The sequence below is a fragment of the Bombyx mori genome, chromosome 15 (assembly GCF_030269925.1).
Source record: "Bombyx mori chromosome 15, ASM3026992v2".
NCBI classification, from domain to species: Eukaryota; Metazoa; Arthropoda; class Insecta; order Lepidoptera; family Bombycidae; genus Bombyx; species Bombyx mori.
Genome location: NC_085121.1, coordinates 11,503,060 through 11,518,182, shown reverse-complemented (window position 1 = coordinate 11,518,182; position 15,123 = coordinate 11,503,060). Strand labels below are relative to the sequence as shown.

The 15,123-nt window shown below is 35.0% G+C and overlaps 1 protein-coding gene and 1 long non-coding RNA gene across 3 annotated transcripts in view; one reads left to right on the top strand and one right to left on the bottom strand.

Annotated features, from left to right (window-relative positions):
* The window catches only part of LOC101736967 (extracellular sulfatase SULF-1 homolog), a 103,891-nt gene that overhangs the window by 3,831 nt on the left and 84,937 nt on the right, over positions 1–15,123 (top strand). The window lies entirely within an intron of this gene.
* On the bottom strand, positions 6,569–8,182 carry LOC134200219 (uncharacterized). The gene is made up of 2 exons (XR_009975042.1): positions 8,076–8,182; positions 6,569–6,864 (listed from the first exon to the last, which is right to left on the bottom strand). It is a non-coding gene; the product is annotated as an uncharacterized LOC134200219 (long non-coding RNA).

The window sequence follows — 15,123 nt, the reverse complement described above, 5'->3', positions numbered from 1 at the left end:
TTAATACTAGGTATTAAATACGATAAAAATAAATGATGATTTATTTTTTATTTTTGTAGATTGATAACCTAGACAATACATAGTCCATTCTAAAACGTAGCAAATGCAACCTATTCTCTACTAATATAATCGTTATTAGACTTTTATAGTATCTTCTCGATTTTTTTCTGTAAGATATTGTTTAGCTTGTTACATATTTGATCCGAAACATGTACGCATGCTTGTCATATTTTACCAGCGGCATCCCCATGTCGAATGACCTGTTGGACTACGGCCGCGCCCGACAAAGACCACACGATGTCCCGATTGAATGACAATAGGCCTTGATACGGTCCACTGACGCGCTCGGCTTTGACCCTAGAAATATCAGTGTTACCAGTTTTAGAAGTTAAGTGCATTATTTTAAAGTTGAAACGAAAGTTTGACGAAAAATTCATGAGACAGAATTCGAAGTTAAATGAAGAATAGTGATATTTTTTACTTATTGTAAAAATAGGTATGACACGTATGTGAGTATGTGCGCCATTTAATACGTGAAATAGATTGAGACAGCTACGAAAATACGATAACAATATTTAAATTTATTATTTTATTTTCAAACGATGACAATCCGCCATCAAAAGCATAACGACCTATGATCCTGATTGTATCACTGTATAAATTTATGTTCCATCCGAACCAATTTTCGTGCACACTTTTAAATCGTGTGTCATGGTTGAAGGTCATTTTTTTAGTTCTTAATGCGTACCACGTAAGTTTATAATTACGCTGATGCACTATGTGGTTGTCAAATATGTATTTGTAAAATGAATTCCGACAGTTGTTGTTCTGGTTCACGGTCTTATTATTGTGAATGTAATTACAAAATGTAATGATATCAATATGAATCTCTGTAAAGGGTACCTACATAAGCGGTGTTGTATTTAACATAGAGTCAAATGTGAGGAATTGTGTGAAATGAATCTTTATGAATGTTTTTTTTTCTTAATACTGCTCGCCCTCGGAGTAGACTTCAACCTTAAACCCCGGCGCTATTGCTGATCCGACTGATAACACTTTGTTAATATTTTTTCTTCTATACGCAATACGGCTATGTAGTGTATTTTTCGTGACTCTTCCTCAGTAGTAGAAAACGGTAATCCAGCATCACTGATATCCATGAGAGGAATCACTCACCATAAGGCAGACTAGTCTCTTTCCGGTAAGGTAAACAATATTACAATCCTGCATTTATTTCAGCAGTCAGTGACAATCATCTTATACGAGTATACACAATTGGATAATCACCAAAAGTTGTATTCCTCTTTAGAAATTTGTAGTTTACATTATGAGTTTATATATACATACAAATACATATAAGTTAAATAAGGTAGGACATTAGTCAAGTAGTTATAAAGTTTGAATTATGTTAACGACAAAAAAATTATATTTCAATCACATTTTAAATTTTAATTGGTTTCTGTGTTATAGATCTCTATTGAAGAAAAATTATAATCTAGACTAGGGTACAGACCTAAAGGAAAACACAGAACTACACGTAATCTTTTGGGAAATAAATCTTATGTTTCCATTGTCGAGATATGTGCCTGGGTTAGAAGTTTTGGTACCAAAATACCATTTGTTAAGAAATTTTAACGAAATTCATTACTTTGTTCGAAAAACTAATTTTAAAAGTTCGTTTTTCGAATGTACCAGAATATTTTCATAATCTTCACTAATAGTAGTTGGGTAAAATCTGGGTTGAGACCTATATTTGAATCAAATTAGTCATTTGTCGTTTTCGACTAGGTACTCATGTTATCTGTTTTGTATAACGCTGACTAGTGCCTACTGTTTAGAAACTGGCCTAACGAAATGTTTTAATACGTAATATTGCAAATACGCGGCTGTAACAGGATAAAAAAAAATTAAAAAATCGTAATATTTTTCATTCAAATAATTATCTTTATGATCATTTTGGAATAGATATGGTTTGACCAATGAAAATACCAAGTTTTTTTTACGAAACCTTGACTCGAATATGAAATTGTTATTTTAAAAGTTTTATTCATATCAAATAACTGTTTTAATTAAAACTGTTTATTTAAGTAACTATTAAACAGAAAAGGTTTATCCTTCCGTTTATTATTTTGTTTACTATTTTCGTTGTTTCGAATAATTAACAGTTTAAGACGGAAATAATAAACGGGATATTAAATCGAAACAGCACTTCTAATGTCTACGACTCGCGGAAACCGACGAATATACTGTAATGATCAATTTTGTTGACATTAATGTGATTATTTAGGTTGCACTTTTGCGCATTTTTATTTGAACTTTTGTTAAAAATGTTTGGATTTTAATAAAAGAACATTCTCAAATAGAATAAATTGGCAGTTTCATTCAAGAATGGACTGCGACAATAGAAAGAGCGAGTCACTGTTATTGCGATGCATTGCTATAGGGTAATGTGTCAACTGGGCATTGCTGAAGTCCATGGGCAACGGTAACCACTCACCATCAGGGGGACAGTACGGGTGTAAATCCAATCAAATCCAAGCCAGGCAAAATATTAGTTTTTCCAATTGGGTTAAGAAGGACAACGTTCAAAATAGTACTTAAAGTGGTTTGTTAATGTTAGTGTCGCTCGCTGGAACCTTTCTAATCTGTCTGGGTTCTGACCTCGGATGGAGAAGACGGAGCACGGAGATAATGTTGGTATTACACCAAAATCCTTTCCCGAAGCACCAACAGCATCTGTAAAAAGGTCTAACTCCTCGCTGAGTGTTTCCGGTCGGATGTTTTCAAATGGCGATTCCAATTCGGTAGTAGATTCATTGATGACGCTGCGTGATATAATAGGCCTCATCCAGTTCTTGGAACACTCCTTCCTTCCCGGCTTAGTCTGGCTCGCCCACCCACTCTGGTGAAGTTGTGAAGAACACTGAGCCAACAGTAATCCTTTAAAAAAACCAAACAAAATATTTGATATCTATTACAATACAAAATTCGGAAACTTAAAAAAAATCGAATAAAATTAAAACGCTTAAAACAATGATATGTGAGTTCGTAGTATTCCCGATTAAATGTGTTGTTTTCCCCTTACTAATATTTACCTATTCCGAAGGGATCTTATCTGCTGCGCTTTCTTATCTTGTCTTTGGGTATTACAGTAGCTTTAGTAATCATAGAGATTCAACGTTACCGTTATCTGAAGATTCCATTTCATGGGTCTCCAAGGAGTCTAGTTGATTCGTGATTCGTAAGATAGCCAATAGCAGTTTTATAGAATACATTTGTGATTTTAGGTACCTAAATATCAGATATTTCTGAAATCGGTAGATCGAAGTTTATTTCCGATCTACAGGTCGCAAAATAATAAAGAAACAACATACAAACTTTTGACTTATAAAATCCAAATAATAGGATTAATAAAAGCAAATAGCTGAGCGCAATCATTCTCGGGATATTAATACCAGTTAACCTTCAAGACGTACAGAGTAACCTTAAAAAGTTCTATCGCCAACCGTGTCGGTAGGGCGGCAACCCCTTTTATCTAACGCGAGCTCGTGGTGAATTCTCACAAAAGAAACTCGAATGTTATGAATGACTGGCGTTCTTTGTTGTCATTCAGTTTTTTTTTTTGTTACTTCAGTGTGAAGTTTTTCGAACAATAGAACAGTACAGACCTCGTTTATTAAGGAAGCTTGGGGCTTTTTAACACGGTGCCAACTTCGTTATGTTAATGATTCGTACTTCGATAATATTCCCTTTAAATGTATTACGCTACCATCATTATTCCTTTATTCTGGGAACTTTGTTGGAGCAAGATTTATTAACTTACTTTATATTCGCAGACTTCTCCTTAATTCGTAATGAGTCTCACGAGGTCGAGATGAGTTAATAATAGTTCTAAGTACGAATGATAGCTCGCCATGTCTGATTGTGGGCATTCGTTTTTGTAGTCATAGATGGATGTGACAAATATGGTATAGAAGGGGCATGGTCCACCCAATATGGTGCAGCGGCATACCTGAATAATTAATTAATTCCGAGTGGGCAAGTGCAGGGTTATCTCGCGGCTGATTTAAGGAGAATGTCGACAATTTATGTATGCTATTAATCACAGACTTTATTTGGTAATACGTTAGAAAGTTTCTTATGGAAGATGTTTAGCTCATTATTACCATATACATACCTACTTAGTATTGCAAGTGTGAATTATGTTACTTAACGCTGTGTTTATATGTTAAGTATTAATATACAAATATTGAATTAAAACGGGGGCATATTTTAATCTCATATATTGTTTTATATATCTATATATATAAAAGAAAGTCGTGTTAGTTACACTATTTATAACTCAAGAACGGCTGAACTGATTTGGCTGAAAATTGGTGGGGAGGTAGCTTAGAACCAGGAGAAGGACATAGGATACTTTTTATCATGTTTCTGTGGGATGTGACATAAAATGTGGTATAACAAAACGCAACAGATATGGAATAACAAAACGCAACTGACAGCTAAACGTAATGTAGTTTATGGCATAGACCTATATAGTAGGGACACGACATATTGTTCTATACGTACAATTGCTTATATAAATAGCACCCATTTTGAAGGCACACACATAAACATATATCTATCTCGTTCTTACTCAGCACTCTAACTCGCAGGAAAACAATATAACAGTATTTCAGTGCGTACATAAAATGAAATATGAATATACGTAAATGTCTCCGTCTCCGTCTAATGAGGCCGAAAATCCGCCATGTTTAGCGCGCCAAATGTCATTGTCACGTCAGTTCGGCCGTCTGTTTTGGGTTGTACATTATTTATTGACTTTGATATCGATTTAATATGATTGCTTATATAAAATTTCTTATTTTATCAGGCTTAAAACATAAAAAATAATAATTAAAACGTATTTTATAGGATCTCAAGAAAGTCGATGTCCTAAAACTATTATCTATATGTATTTAAATTCATTATGGAGCCCTCATCCGAAAAATCCATTTTTCGGTCGGAATCTATTGATCATGACACTAATCATAAATACCACTTTAAAATATGTCATCAAAACATATTTAGACATTCTGTTTAGATATTTCGGGAAAAAGGCTACCGACAAAATCTCTTCGGAACTATTTAAATAAAATAGTTTTATTCCGCAGTGAGTAAAACACTATTGTAAATTTGTTAAATATTTAATAATTAAGTGATTTTAGAGAGGAAGTCACAAGGAATGACGTTTGTAATTAATGAATAAATGTTCTGTAGGTGTTTTTTTTTCACGCGGTCCCTTGATAAGTTTAAAATTTGAATCACTCTCAAGCGAAAGTGATTCAAATGGTGCGGCGCACCTTCCTTGGGGTGCGCTGCGGTAGTATGTTACGGACTTTAGAGTCAGCAAAACAATTAAAATAGATTGTAATAGTCTAAGAAAAACACGTACTCAAAATACGATAACATTTAGCATGCTAGAAATGGGCTGATGGCTTTGAACTACGCCATATCTTTATGTTTTGCGACAAACGACAACTTTATAAAATCAGTGTAGCAACTTTTAAAAATCATCATATCGTTTACTTGGCAAATTCGAAGGACGAACTTGTCTTAGATTTCACCCATCTAAATCATATCATATTTGCACATAACAATATACCTACTTACTTCCCATTAAAGTATAAATTCTACAAATAAATAATACTCAACAATATTTAAAATAAAATGAGCCAAGAACGTTTATCGATAAAACCTGATAACATTGAAATCTTTTGTACAGCACTAAAGCCGCCATGTTTTGTGGCCAGATGACGTCACAGTGGCACGAAATTTTGGTTGACGTTTCATTTCCATAGGTTTCCTACTTCATTGGTTTATGGTTAATTATAGTAGAATTTTGAAGTTGACCGGTTGATGTGTTTATTTCGAGTTTCGATTAGCTTATTGTACCGAGATAGGTACAATACGCTAGTTAAGAAAGCCATGCCGCGACCAACACGATCAAATCTTTCCCGACGAAACCGTAATGCAACTAGGATTTGAAACTTTGCGAGTGAAAAGACTGAAGAAGAACAAGAAAATATAATAATAATAACTAAAATACATGGCCAATAGGGAATCATTAAAATACTTGCTTTTTTAATTTAAATTAATTATCCAAATAAAAAATTTACCTTGATCAAAAGTCTGCTCATTTATTGCCTCTAAGGCGGAACAAAGTTCGCCGGGTTCGCTACTAATTCATAAATTATCGTTTCGTATTGCTTACAGTTCATTTAGTACGTCTTTCAAGTTTTTCGTATAGACACTTTTTATTTATTTATGATTTAGGGATCACTGGTAGCCCGGAGGCCTTTCCAGTTTCACAAGGACAGGTGCAAGGGCTCAGCCAGGAGGGGTGGGATTTGCTAACAGCTACCCGAGCACCTCCAAGGGAGATCTAACAACTTAAGAGAAGCTGCTTCGCCAATGAATCTACTACCGGATCGGAATCGCGACCCGCTGAGAAGATCCGGCGAGAAATTCAACGGGCTGATGCTTAGTTTAGGTGTATAGATACTCTAAAGTAGACAAAACTAACAAGTAATAATGATGTTAATTTTATTCTTCTGTTCGGCTTGCAGCCATGTTTCGGTAGCAGTTTAGCAGGTAGGTACGATGATTAAGGCCATAGACATGAAACTGAACATAAATGAGGACTCAACGGCATTGTTTTTCTGACATCGGAACATAATCCATAGTTCGACAGGATAAATAGATATCGGAAAACAGATTCATTCAAGTTTCTTAATTTAATATGATGATTTCAGAATTTATTATTCACTCTTCAATGTTTAATCAAAATTCGTGTGTATTTAAGGATAATCACACTTGAAATACCTAAAAAATTATAAAGAACTGATTATAATTACAACTTTAGATAGAAAAAAAGCATTATTGATCGCTTAGTTGCTGTCATGGCTGGTAAGTCGTGATTACAAGACCACAGGATTCAGGATGGAATTTCCGATTTGAAATTTTTACTGGTAGGTAGGACATTTTGTGAGTCCGCACAGGTAGATACCACCGCCCCGCCGTATTTCTGCCGTGAAGCAGTAATGCGTTTCGGTTTGAAGGGCGGGGCAGCCGTTGTAACTATATTGAGATCTTAGAACTTATATCTCAAGGTGGGTGGCGCGTTTACGTTGTAATGTCTATGGGCTCCAGTAACCACTTAACACCAGGTGGGATTTGAGCTCGTCCACCCATCTAGGCAATAAATAAAAAAAAACCGTCGGAGTTTCTTTATTTCCGGATTTGGATTTGTCTCTTCTTCTTCTTGTCTCGTGCGTTCAGGCACCTCGAGACAGATTAAATCTTTGCCTTTTAATGAGAAACGAATAATTATATGTATCAATATTATGAAATCATCAAATTCATGAGAGATGAGGTTTCTATTTTATTGTAAAAAAATAGTCCCACTCTTCAAAACGAAAAACATGTTTGCTTCGAAGTAGAAACATGTATGCGCAAACTACCCCCGCGGGCCTACAATACGCCCTGTTACCAGTATCAAATATTACTTCTACCAAGTTGAATATAATTGTAGTGCTCCGAAATGATCAACGCTTCGAGCATAGTGAAAAAACAGTCATTAGGATCTCGTTTTACCTTATCCACAGTTTCTCACTAGATCGGCGACAGATAAAATGTTTTACGATACTTTTATGGGTTTGTATCGGCCTGTTACCGTCTAATCTTGACAATGATCAACTTTCTTTTACTACCGATCGCCACATTATTCTAGTCATTAGATTTTATTTTTTTACCATAGATCTAGTTTACGAGAATGCTGTTAAATACTCAAGCAATAGGGCACAGTTTGCCTTAACGTCAAATTTATTCAATGGGTCTACATAGGTGTGATGCCGTGAGGTGGTTCCGAACTCCAAGAAGTAAAACTAATTTTGTTTATAATTTTATGCTATGATCGAACGAAATCAAAGAACTAAAACATGACGCGGTAACCTCAAATCCGCCACACAATTTTCTTGAGAGGCTTATAAAATAGGCATTCTTATGGAAGCTACAATTGATTCTACAGAACTCACGCAGAAGCACTCGAATCTTATTTATTTCTTGCCTACCGCCCCCATTCCTCACTCTGGACACATATAAGTTATTATTTTGTAGTGCTAGTATGCGCTGTATTGATTAAAATAACGTGGAATAGCAGAAAATGTTGATGTCACAATTTTGTCAAAATATTTTTTTCTTTATTTAGACATTAAGTCAACACCAAGCAAGGTGTAGGTACCTAAGACTGGGGCTAGAGACTTCAGCGATAGGAAACAAATCGTAATGGGACCAGGCATGAGCCTTAACTAATAATTATCTCTGGTTTAATTAAGTTTGTTATCTTGAATTAAGTGTTTTTTTGTACACATTAAAACATGAACATATTTCACACTTTCCTAAGATAACGAATAAGGCTTTTAATGTAACAGTCGAGAGTCAGAATTGTTTCTCACGAATTTCGTATCGGCTATACGGGTAGGTACGTAGTCTTTTTCTGTTTAGCCTCGGTCGGCGGTACAGCTTATCCCGGGGAGCACTCAGCACTTATCGGGCGATCCATCCGAGCCCGCCATGTAATGGAAAAGCGTTGTCGCCTTCGCGTCTCCCAGAAATGAATGCGATCTTGTTCTGTATTGTAGTTGCGGATTACATTTAAGCATTGAGGTAGGTAAGTACTTGTTTAAGTACATTTTTGTGGTACGCCTTTTTGGAGCCTCAGTAAATGCGATATTTTTAAAAACAGCATCCTGCTTGGTTTCAACTCGATCTGCCGCATCGTTGTGAAATTTCTTCATACATTTAGTTAAATTGACAACAATATTTTATAAATATTTATTTTTGATACTTTAATGATACGTTCGTAATTGCGTGTTTACGCAATAGCTCTTCAGGTGATTGTCTTTAACTTACTACTTCTCTTACTTCTCTTTTTTCTCACGTACTTCTCTCTCGGTGAAGCATATCATCGTGTCATATAAATGAAACCCGCAAAATTATAATTTGCGTAATTATTGGTGGTGGGGCCTCTTGTGAGTCCGTACGGATAAGTACTACCTGCCACCCTGCCTATTTCTGCAGTGAAGCAGTAATGCGTTTCGGTTTGAAGGGTGGGGCAGCCGTTGTAACTATACTCAGACTTAGAACTTATATCTCAAGGTGGGTGGCGGCATTTTTATTTATTATAAGCAATAAAAATATCTTGATAGTAGTACAATTAACTGCTCTCATCGGTGTTCATGCAGCGTTAAAAAATACTCTTCTTCATAGGATATTTGAGGAGCGGTTCGGTTGTGCTTCTAACGAGTATTGCTTATGCCCAAGTGTGGCGAAGATGAATAATTAAATTTAATAAAATTGCTATCTTAACTTCTAAGTTTTGGTGAAAGGAAGTATTGGGAGCTCATTCAAAATAGTATCTCGTAAGTCATTATTGCTTATACGACAAAGAGTCTCGCGGTGTTTATATTAAACGCTTAACAGTCGGCTTTAAGTTCGTTCGTCCATCAACGCTAATCAACAAATAATACTGGTAAATGCACAACGACGTATGCAATCTTAAGTAAATATTAGATTCTTAATAATTCTTTGTTTAATTTTGAAGAAGATAACCAATTATGGAACGTAAGATACCATCTAAATTTGTCCATCTTAAACCGTAATATAAGTAATTTAAAACTAAATTTGAATTATGTATTTTGATTTAGTAAACGTTTGAAAGTAAGGGAAAGCCGTATTAAAGTAATTTCAGTATTAGGGTAAGAAGCTTTGGATTTAAGACGCATCCACACGTAGCAAGGACAAACATAAATATCGTGTATTTGTCGTGGAACGTCACGTTAACGTGGATTTATACTTAGTGAAGCTTTTAGGAGTATCGTAAAATTTGTGTACATTTTATTTCAACTTTGCCGGGAATGTATTTCATCAAAAACTTTTCCTGTTATTGGATATGAGAAAAACGTATATTGGAACGGAAATTAAATTAATGTTATTTTTTATTTCCTTTTATTTTACGAATGCGTGCGTATTTTTATTTCGGTTAGATTGGTTACCGTTGTTTTTGCTACATTTTATTATTTTGACGCAAAAAAATGTATTTCAGATGTTGTATTTCAATAAACTTCAAGAGGCGGTTCTCCAGCATTCAATCACAAATAATAAAAAAATCTAGAAAATAATTAATTGATACTGATTAAATAAAATTTAATAAAGCTAAAGACTGTATGCCAGAATGAGAAATCGTATTGTGCGACTAATCTTCGTTGATTATCGGAACAATTTTCGAATAATAAAATATATTCTAGGGCAGTCCTAGACTAGGACTTTCTAGTTCTAGTCATGCGTTTTTGCCTATTATTGGTATCGCATGAATCCTGCATGATAGTGTATTGGCAGGGACGTCTTAAATTAGGCTGGGGCCCCTGGGCACACAAGAATTTGAGGCCCTTTTGGAAAGTAAAAAAAGCGAATATAATAAATTTTTTTTACTGAGTATGACCATTTATTATAGGTAATCAAGGTAATCAAATACGGTATGATATAATATGTCATTAATGATATTAGAATGCTGCTGGTTTTTTGGTTACGATCGCTAGATGGTGTACTTAGTAAATTAGGTAGGATGCGTTCGGAAATATTATTAATTAGTACTGTAGGAATAGGCGCAGTCATCGATATAATGGCGTAGTACATATATGCCTTGTAAATACCATCTGATAAGATTACTGATTTGTGAAAAAAGTGTAATGTGCCCGACAAAAATGTTTTGAGAATAAATGTGTGAGAGAAATTGTTGGTCCTTAGGGGCCCCCTGAGAATGGGGGCCCTGGGCACGGGCCCCGTGTGCCCTTATGGTAAAGACGGTATTGTGTATTGGTAGCCTTTTCGTAGCGATTACGAAACGGCTCTGAGTCCTTTTCACTTCCTTAGGTCAAATTTCAACCTTTAACATTATCGAGTGATAAATAACTATTATCTAAATGTCTTAAATAAATTACAGCTACAGGATATATAACCTTTGTAACCTTGAACCCATTATAATTAATATGAGGGAACAACAATATTGTGATTCATTAAATCACAATCGGTGTAGGGTGATTGTACTCACTTTACGCACGTCATATTTATACGGACATAATGTATCACATTGACTTCCACGGTGAAGGAATAACATCGTGTAATAAAAATCAAACCCGCAAAATTATAATTTGCGTAATTACTGGTGGTAGGACCTCTTGTGAGTCCGTGCGGGTAGGTACCATCAGCTTGCCTATTTCTGCCGTGAAACAGTAATGCGTTTCGGTTTGAAGGGAAGGGCAGCCGTTGTAACTATACTTGAGAACTTAGAACTTATATCTCAAGATGGGTGGCGCATTTACGCTGTAGATGTCTATGGGCTCCAGTAACCACTTAACACCAGGTGAGCTGTGAGATCGTCCACCCATCTAAGCAATAAAAAAAACATTGTTTGAGTGTATAATTTGCCAGGGCAATATAAAGGTTAAAAATATACTTTCGCCTTTTCTTTACACATTCATTTTACGACTTGAGCCTGAAGGTTTTCGGGCATTTATAGAATTAAATCATATTACAGCAAAAAAACAATTCTCGCTTGAGATATTAATAATGGGCATGCTGTGCTACAGTAATTGCGGATTGGACCGTTCATATCCTTTAATTGACGTGCAAACTGTACAAAAAATGGTTGAACGCAACATCGCTATGTGTGACGTCATTTGTGGCGAAATAAGCGACGAGCTCACCATAGAATACACTAATGTCAAATTATCCACATAATATGATTTCGTGAATTGTGGTCAGTGTTGATAAAAAAATAGAAATGATCAATTTAAAATGTCAATCAATGAATTATATGTCCGCAAAATAGTGACTCAATGATAGTTTGTAATAAATTGTCATTCTTTAAAACCTTTTTTTTAGTTTATCTTGTTCTTATTTATGAAATTTGAATATTACTACCTAGTCTGTGTTTTGGTCAATGAATGACGCGATGACTATCCGTCAGACGTCCGTCAAAGTTTTATTAAAGACTTGTTATATATTAAGTTAATACCGTATCATCAGACTGAAAATCTTTCGCATACCCATACTTGTATCGCCGGTACAATAAAATCGTATGTTATCGGTTTCGTTCCCCGCTAATTTTTATAATATAACCGTGCTGGTGGTTTGTTGAAAGAAAACTTATTAATTAATTAAGACTAGAGGCCCCGTAGTAGTCGAAATTCGACTATAATTAATTGGAATTGTAAGTTTGTACACTATTATGATTGTATTTTATACTTCTATAATCACAAATTTCGCCAAGGGTACACTATAAAAAAATATTTATAAAGACTAACAATATTTAATCTATTCTCAATTTGACCACAGACGTAAAGAACAAAAGTTTGACAATAAATTGTATGCATGCGTGTGTGTGTCAAATACATGGTATGTAGTGTGTGTAATGTTTTCTTTATTGATTTAATGTATCTTTTATGCATTATTTAAAAAAAATATTATCATTGTGCACTTCTTCTCTATATTCTCTATAAGTGTGGAAAATTTCATACTCCTCCGTCTGCGTCATTTTCGTAAAAAGGGATACAAAGTTTTTGCTTCACGTATTAATATATAGATTTATAATGGCTATTTAAAATTTATTCCGGGACGCAGACTGACCTCGGCAGATTTTGAATACCGTGACGTCACCGGTCTTCGTTAACATGATGGAGGAGATATTTATTCTCAATGACGGGTTTATCAATTCATGAATTGGTATATTGGTTTTCTTCAACTACCAAGATATTCTAATTCTTCGTAACCAAGATATTTAGTTTGAATAAGGCTTAATTAAAAGATGGAGTGACCAAGTGTCTGAGTATCTGGACATGAGACTGGGCCACGCACTTCACTGTGCCACTGACCGACATAAGTGGCTAAAAATTACAAAAAAAGTCACAGGCGGGCGCATCACGATGCTCAGCAATGAGCGATCGACTGAGGAGGAAGGCTGAATTGGGGAAAATCAGTTATTACTAATCTCTAATACGTAAAGTAACAATAAACAACATTATTATACAGTCACATTTCGGAGATAGGCAATGTACATTTATACCACTTAGTCAGTTGTTACTCTTTAGTGACTGTTTAGTCTTCTTTAAGCGTCAATTAGAATACAGTGACTCTCCTTATTTCGTTGTCTTATTAATATTCTATACGGAAAACAGGAAGGAAATAGAGGTGGACTTTTGTTTGTGTCTTGCTATTGCCAATTTATGCTAATGTAATTTTGGTGAAGACGCCTATTTTTGGTTTTTAAGTGTCTATGGCTCAGACATGTCGTTCTTCAAATGAGGCTTTCCAAGAGTACTCAGAGTTAGGCAGAGACTTGTCTATGCTCCTAGGATCAGGTGGGTCATACACTCGTCTGCTTACTGTGGCCATAAACAATATTTAATAATTCTTTAAAGTACGTACTTATTGAATTTGATGAATGCTATCATGTAGTAAAACCGAACATGCAAAATTAAATCTGCGCACTTGTAGGCACTGCTATCCTGCCTTCCTTTGCGAAGCAGTCATGCGATCTGGCACGAAGGGTGGGACAGTAATCGTATACCGGAACGGGAATCTGATTTATTTTTAAAAATGTAGCTAAACGAAACTCCATTATTGGTGACGTCTTTTAAAAAAACACGCTTTAGTTAAAAACTAACGGAATGCTTTGTTTTTTCGAAGACTAATGTGGTAGAGTTAACATTGTTATTTATATTTTGACATTCAACAAGTGTGTTATACTGACATCTAAGTTGATATAAATGATTTTGAATTTTGAATTTTACTATATATAGTTAGTATAATTTTTAGGTTAACTATATTGAGATTTCAAGGTAATTAGTTCTTAATATTTTTGTATAATCAGGATTGGTTGTGACGTTTCATGATCATTAATCAGATACTTAATTATTTCTTGGTACATTTTAGTTGTATTTTTGTTGTGCTATGCGTATCAATGAAAATTAAATAAAACAACATTATGGGAATCATAGAAGAACGCATTGTACTTTTTAAGTTATTATGTATTATACACTCGGACTAATTCATGTGTACTATATTAAGATTGTTCAACTAAAAAAAAAACTAAATGATGAGACTACCCAATCATAAGCAAGTTGTGAAAGAGAGAAGCATTAAAATAATATGTACAAAAATCACAAACAAATCACAAAAGAAACACAAAAAAATCACAAACGGTTTTTTTTTCCTACCTAATCTGATAGCCTTGAGAAGCTATTTCATCGTAACCTTAACTAGTAGGTGAGCTCACGGGGCTCAAACCGGAGTGATGCTAACACTGACCCTAGCAAGAGCAGTGCTTCGCAGAATCCACCGCTGGATCGGAAACGCGACCTACTCAGAAAAACCGGCGAGAAACTCAGTGGGCTGTGTCTATGGGTTAATTCGCTCGTCGAGCCCTTCGTCGCAAGCGACGGGTTCGACGAGGATGGTGACCGATGCTTGTGGTACATGAAAGCACCGTTAATGGATTGTACAAACGTCATCTATTTCTAAACTAGCATGTCCTATACTATAGAAATAGACGCAAACCGATATGTGTATTAATACAAATATTAAACACACAGACAAATTTTAAACAAACCTGCTCGTCACACGGATGTTTGTCCGAAGCGAGAACTGAACTCATGACCCCCAAGCTCATCAGCCAGGTGCGCTTACTGTACACAACACCAACGAATTTTCATATTTAAAAAAGTACACAGCGATGTTCTTTATAAAATACTAAACTTATTATTTCTGTATTTGTACTGATTTGCTTATTTCTTTCTAACCACTAGTTTTTTATTTTTTATTTTTATTTATTGCTTATATGGGTGGACGAGCTCACAGCCCACCTGGTGTTAAGTGGTTACTGGAGCCCATAGAATACAAACATAGTAAATGCGCCACCCACCTTGAGATATAAGTTCTAAGGTCTCAAGTATAGTTACACATAGTTGTTATACATAGTTGACAAAATTAAGGATTTGGTATCTTAATTATTTAAATATTTAAGTA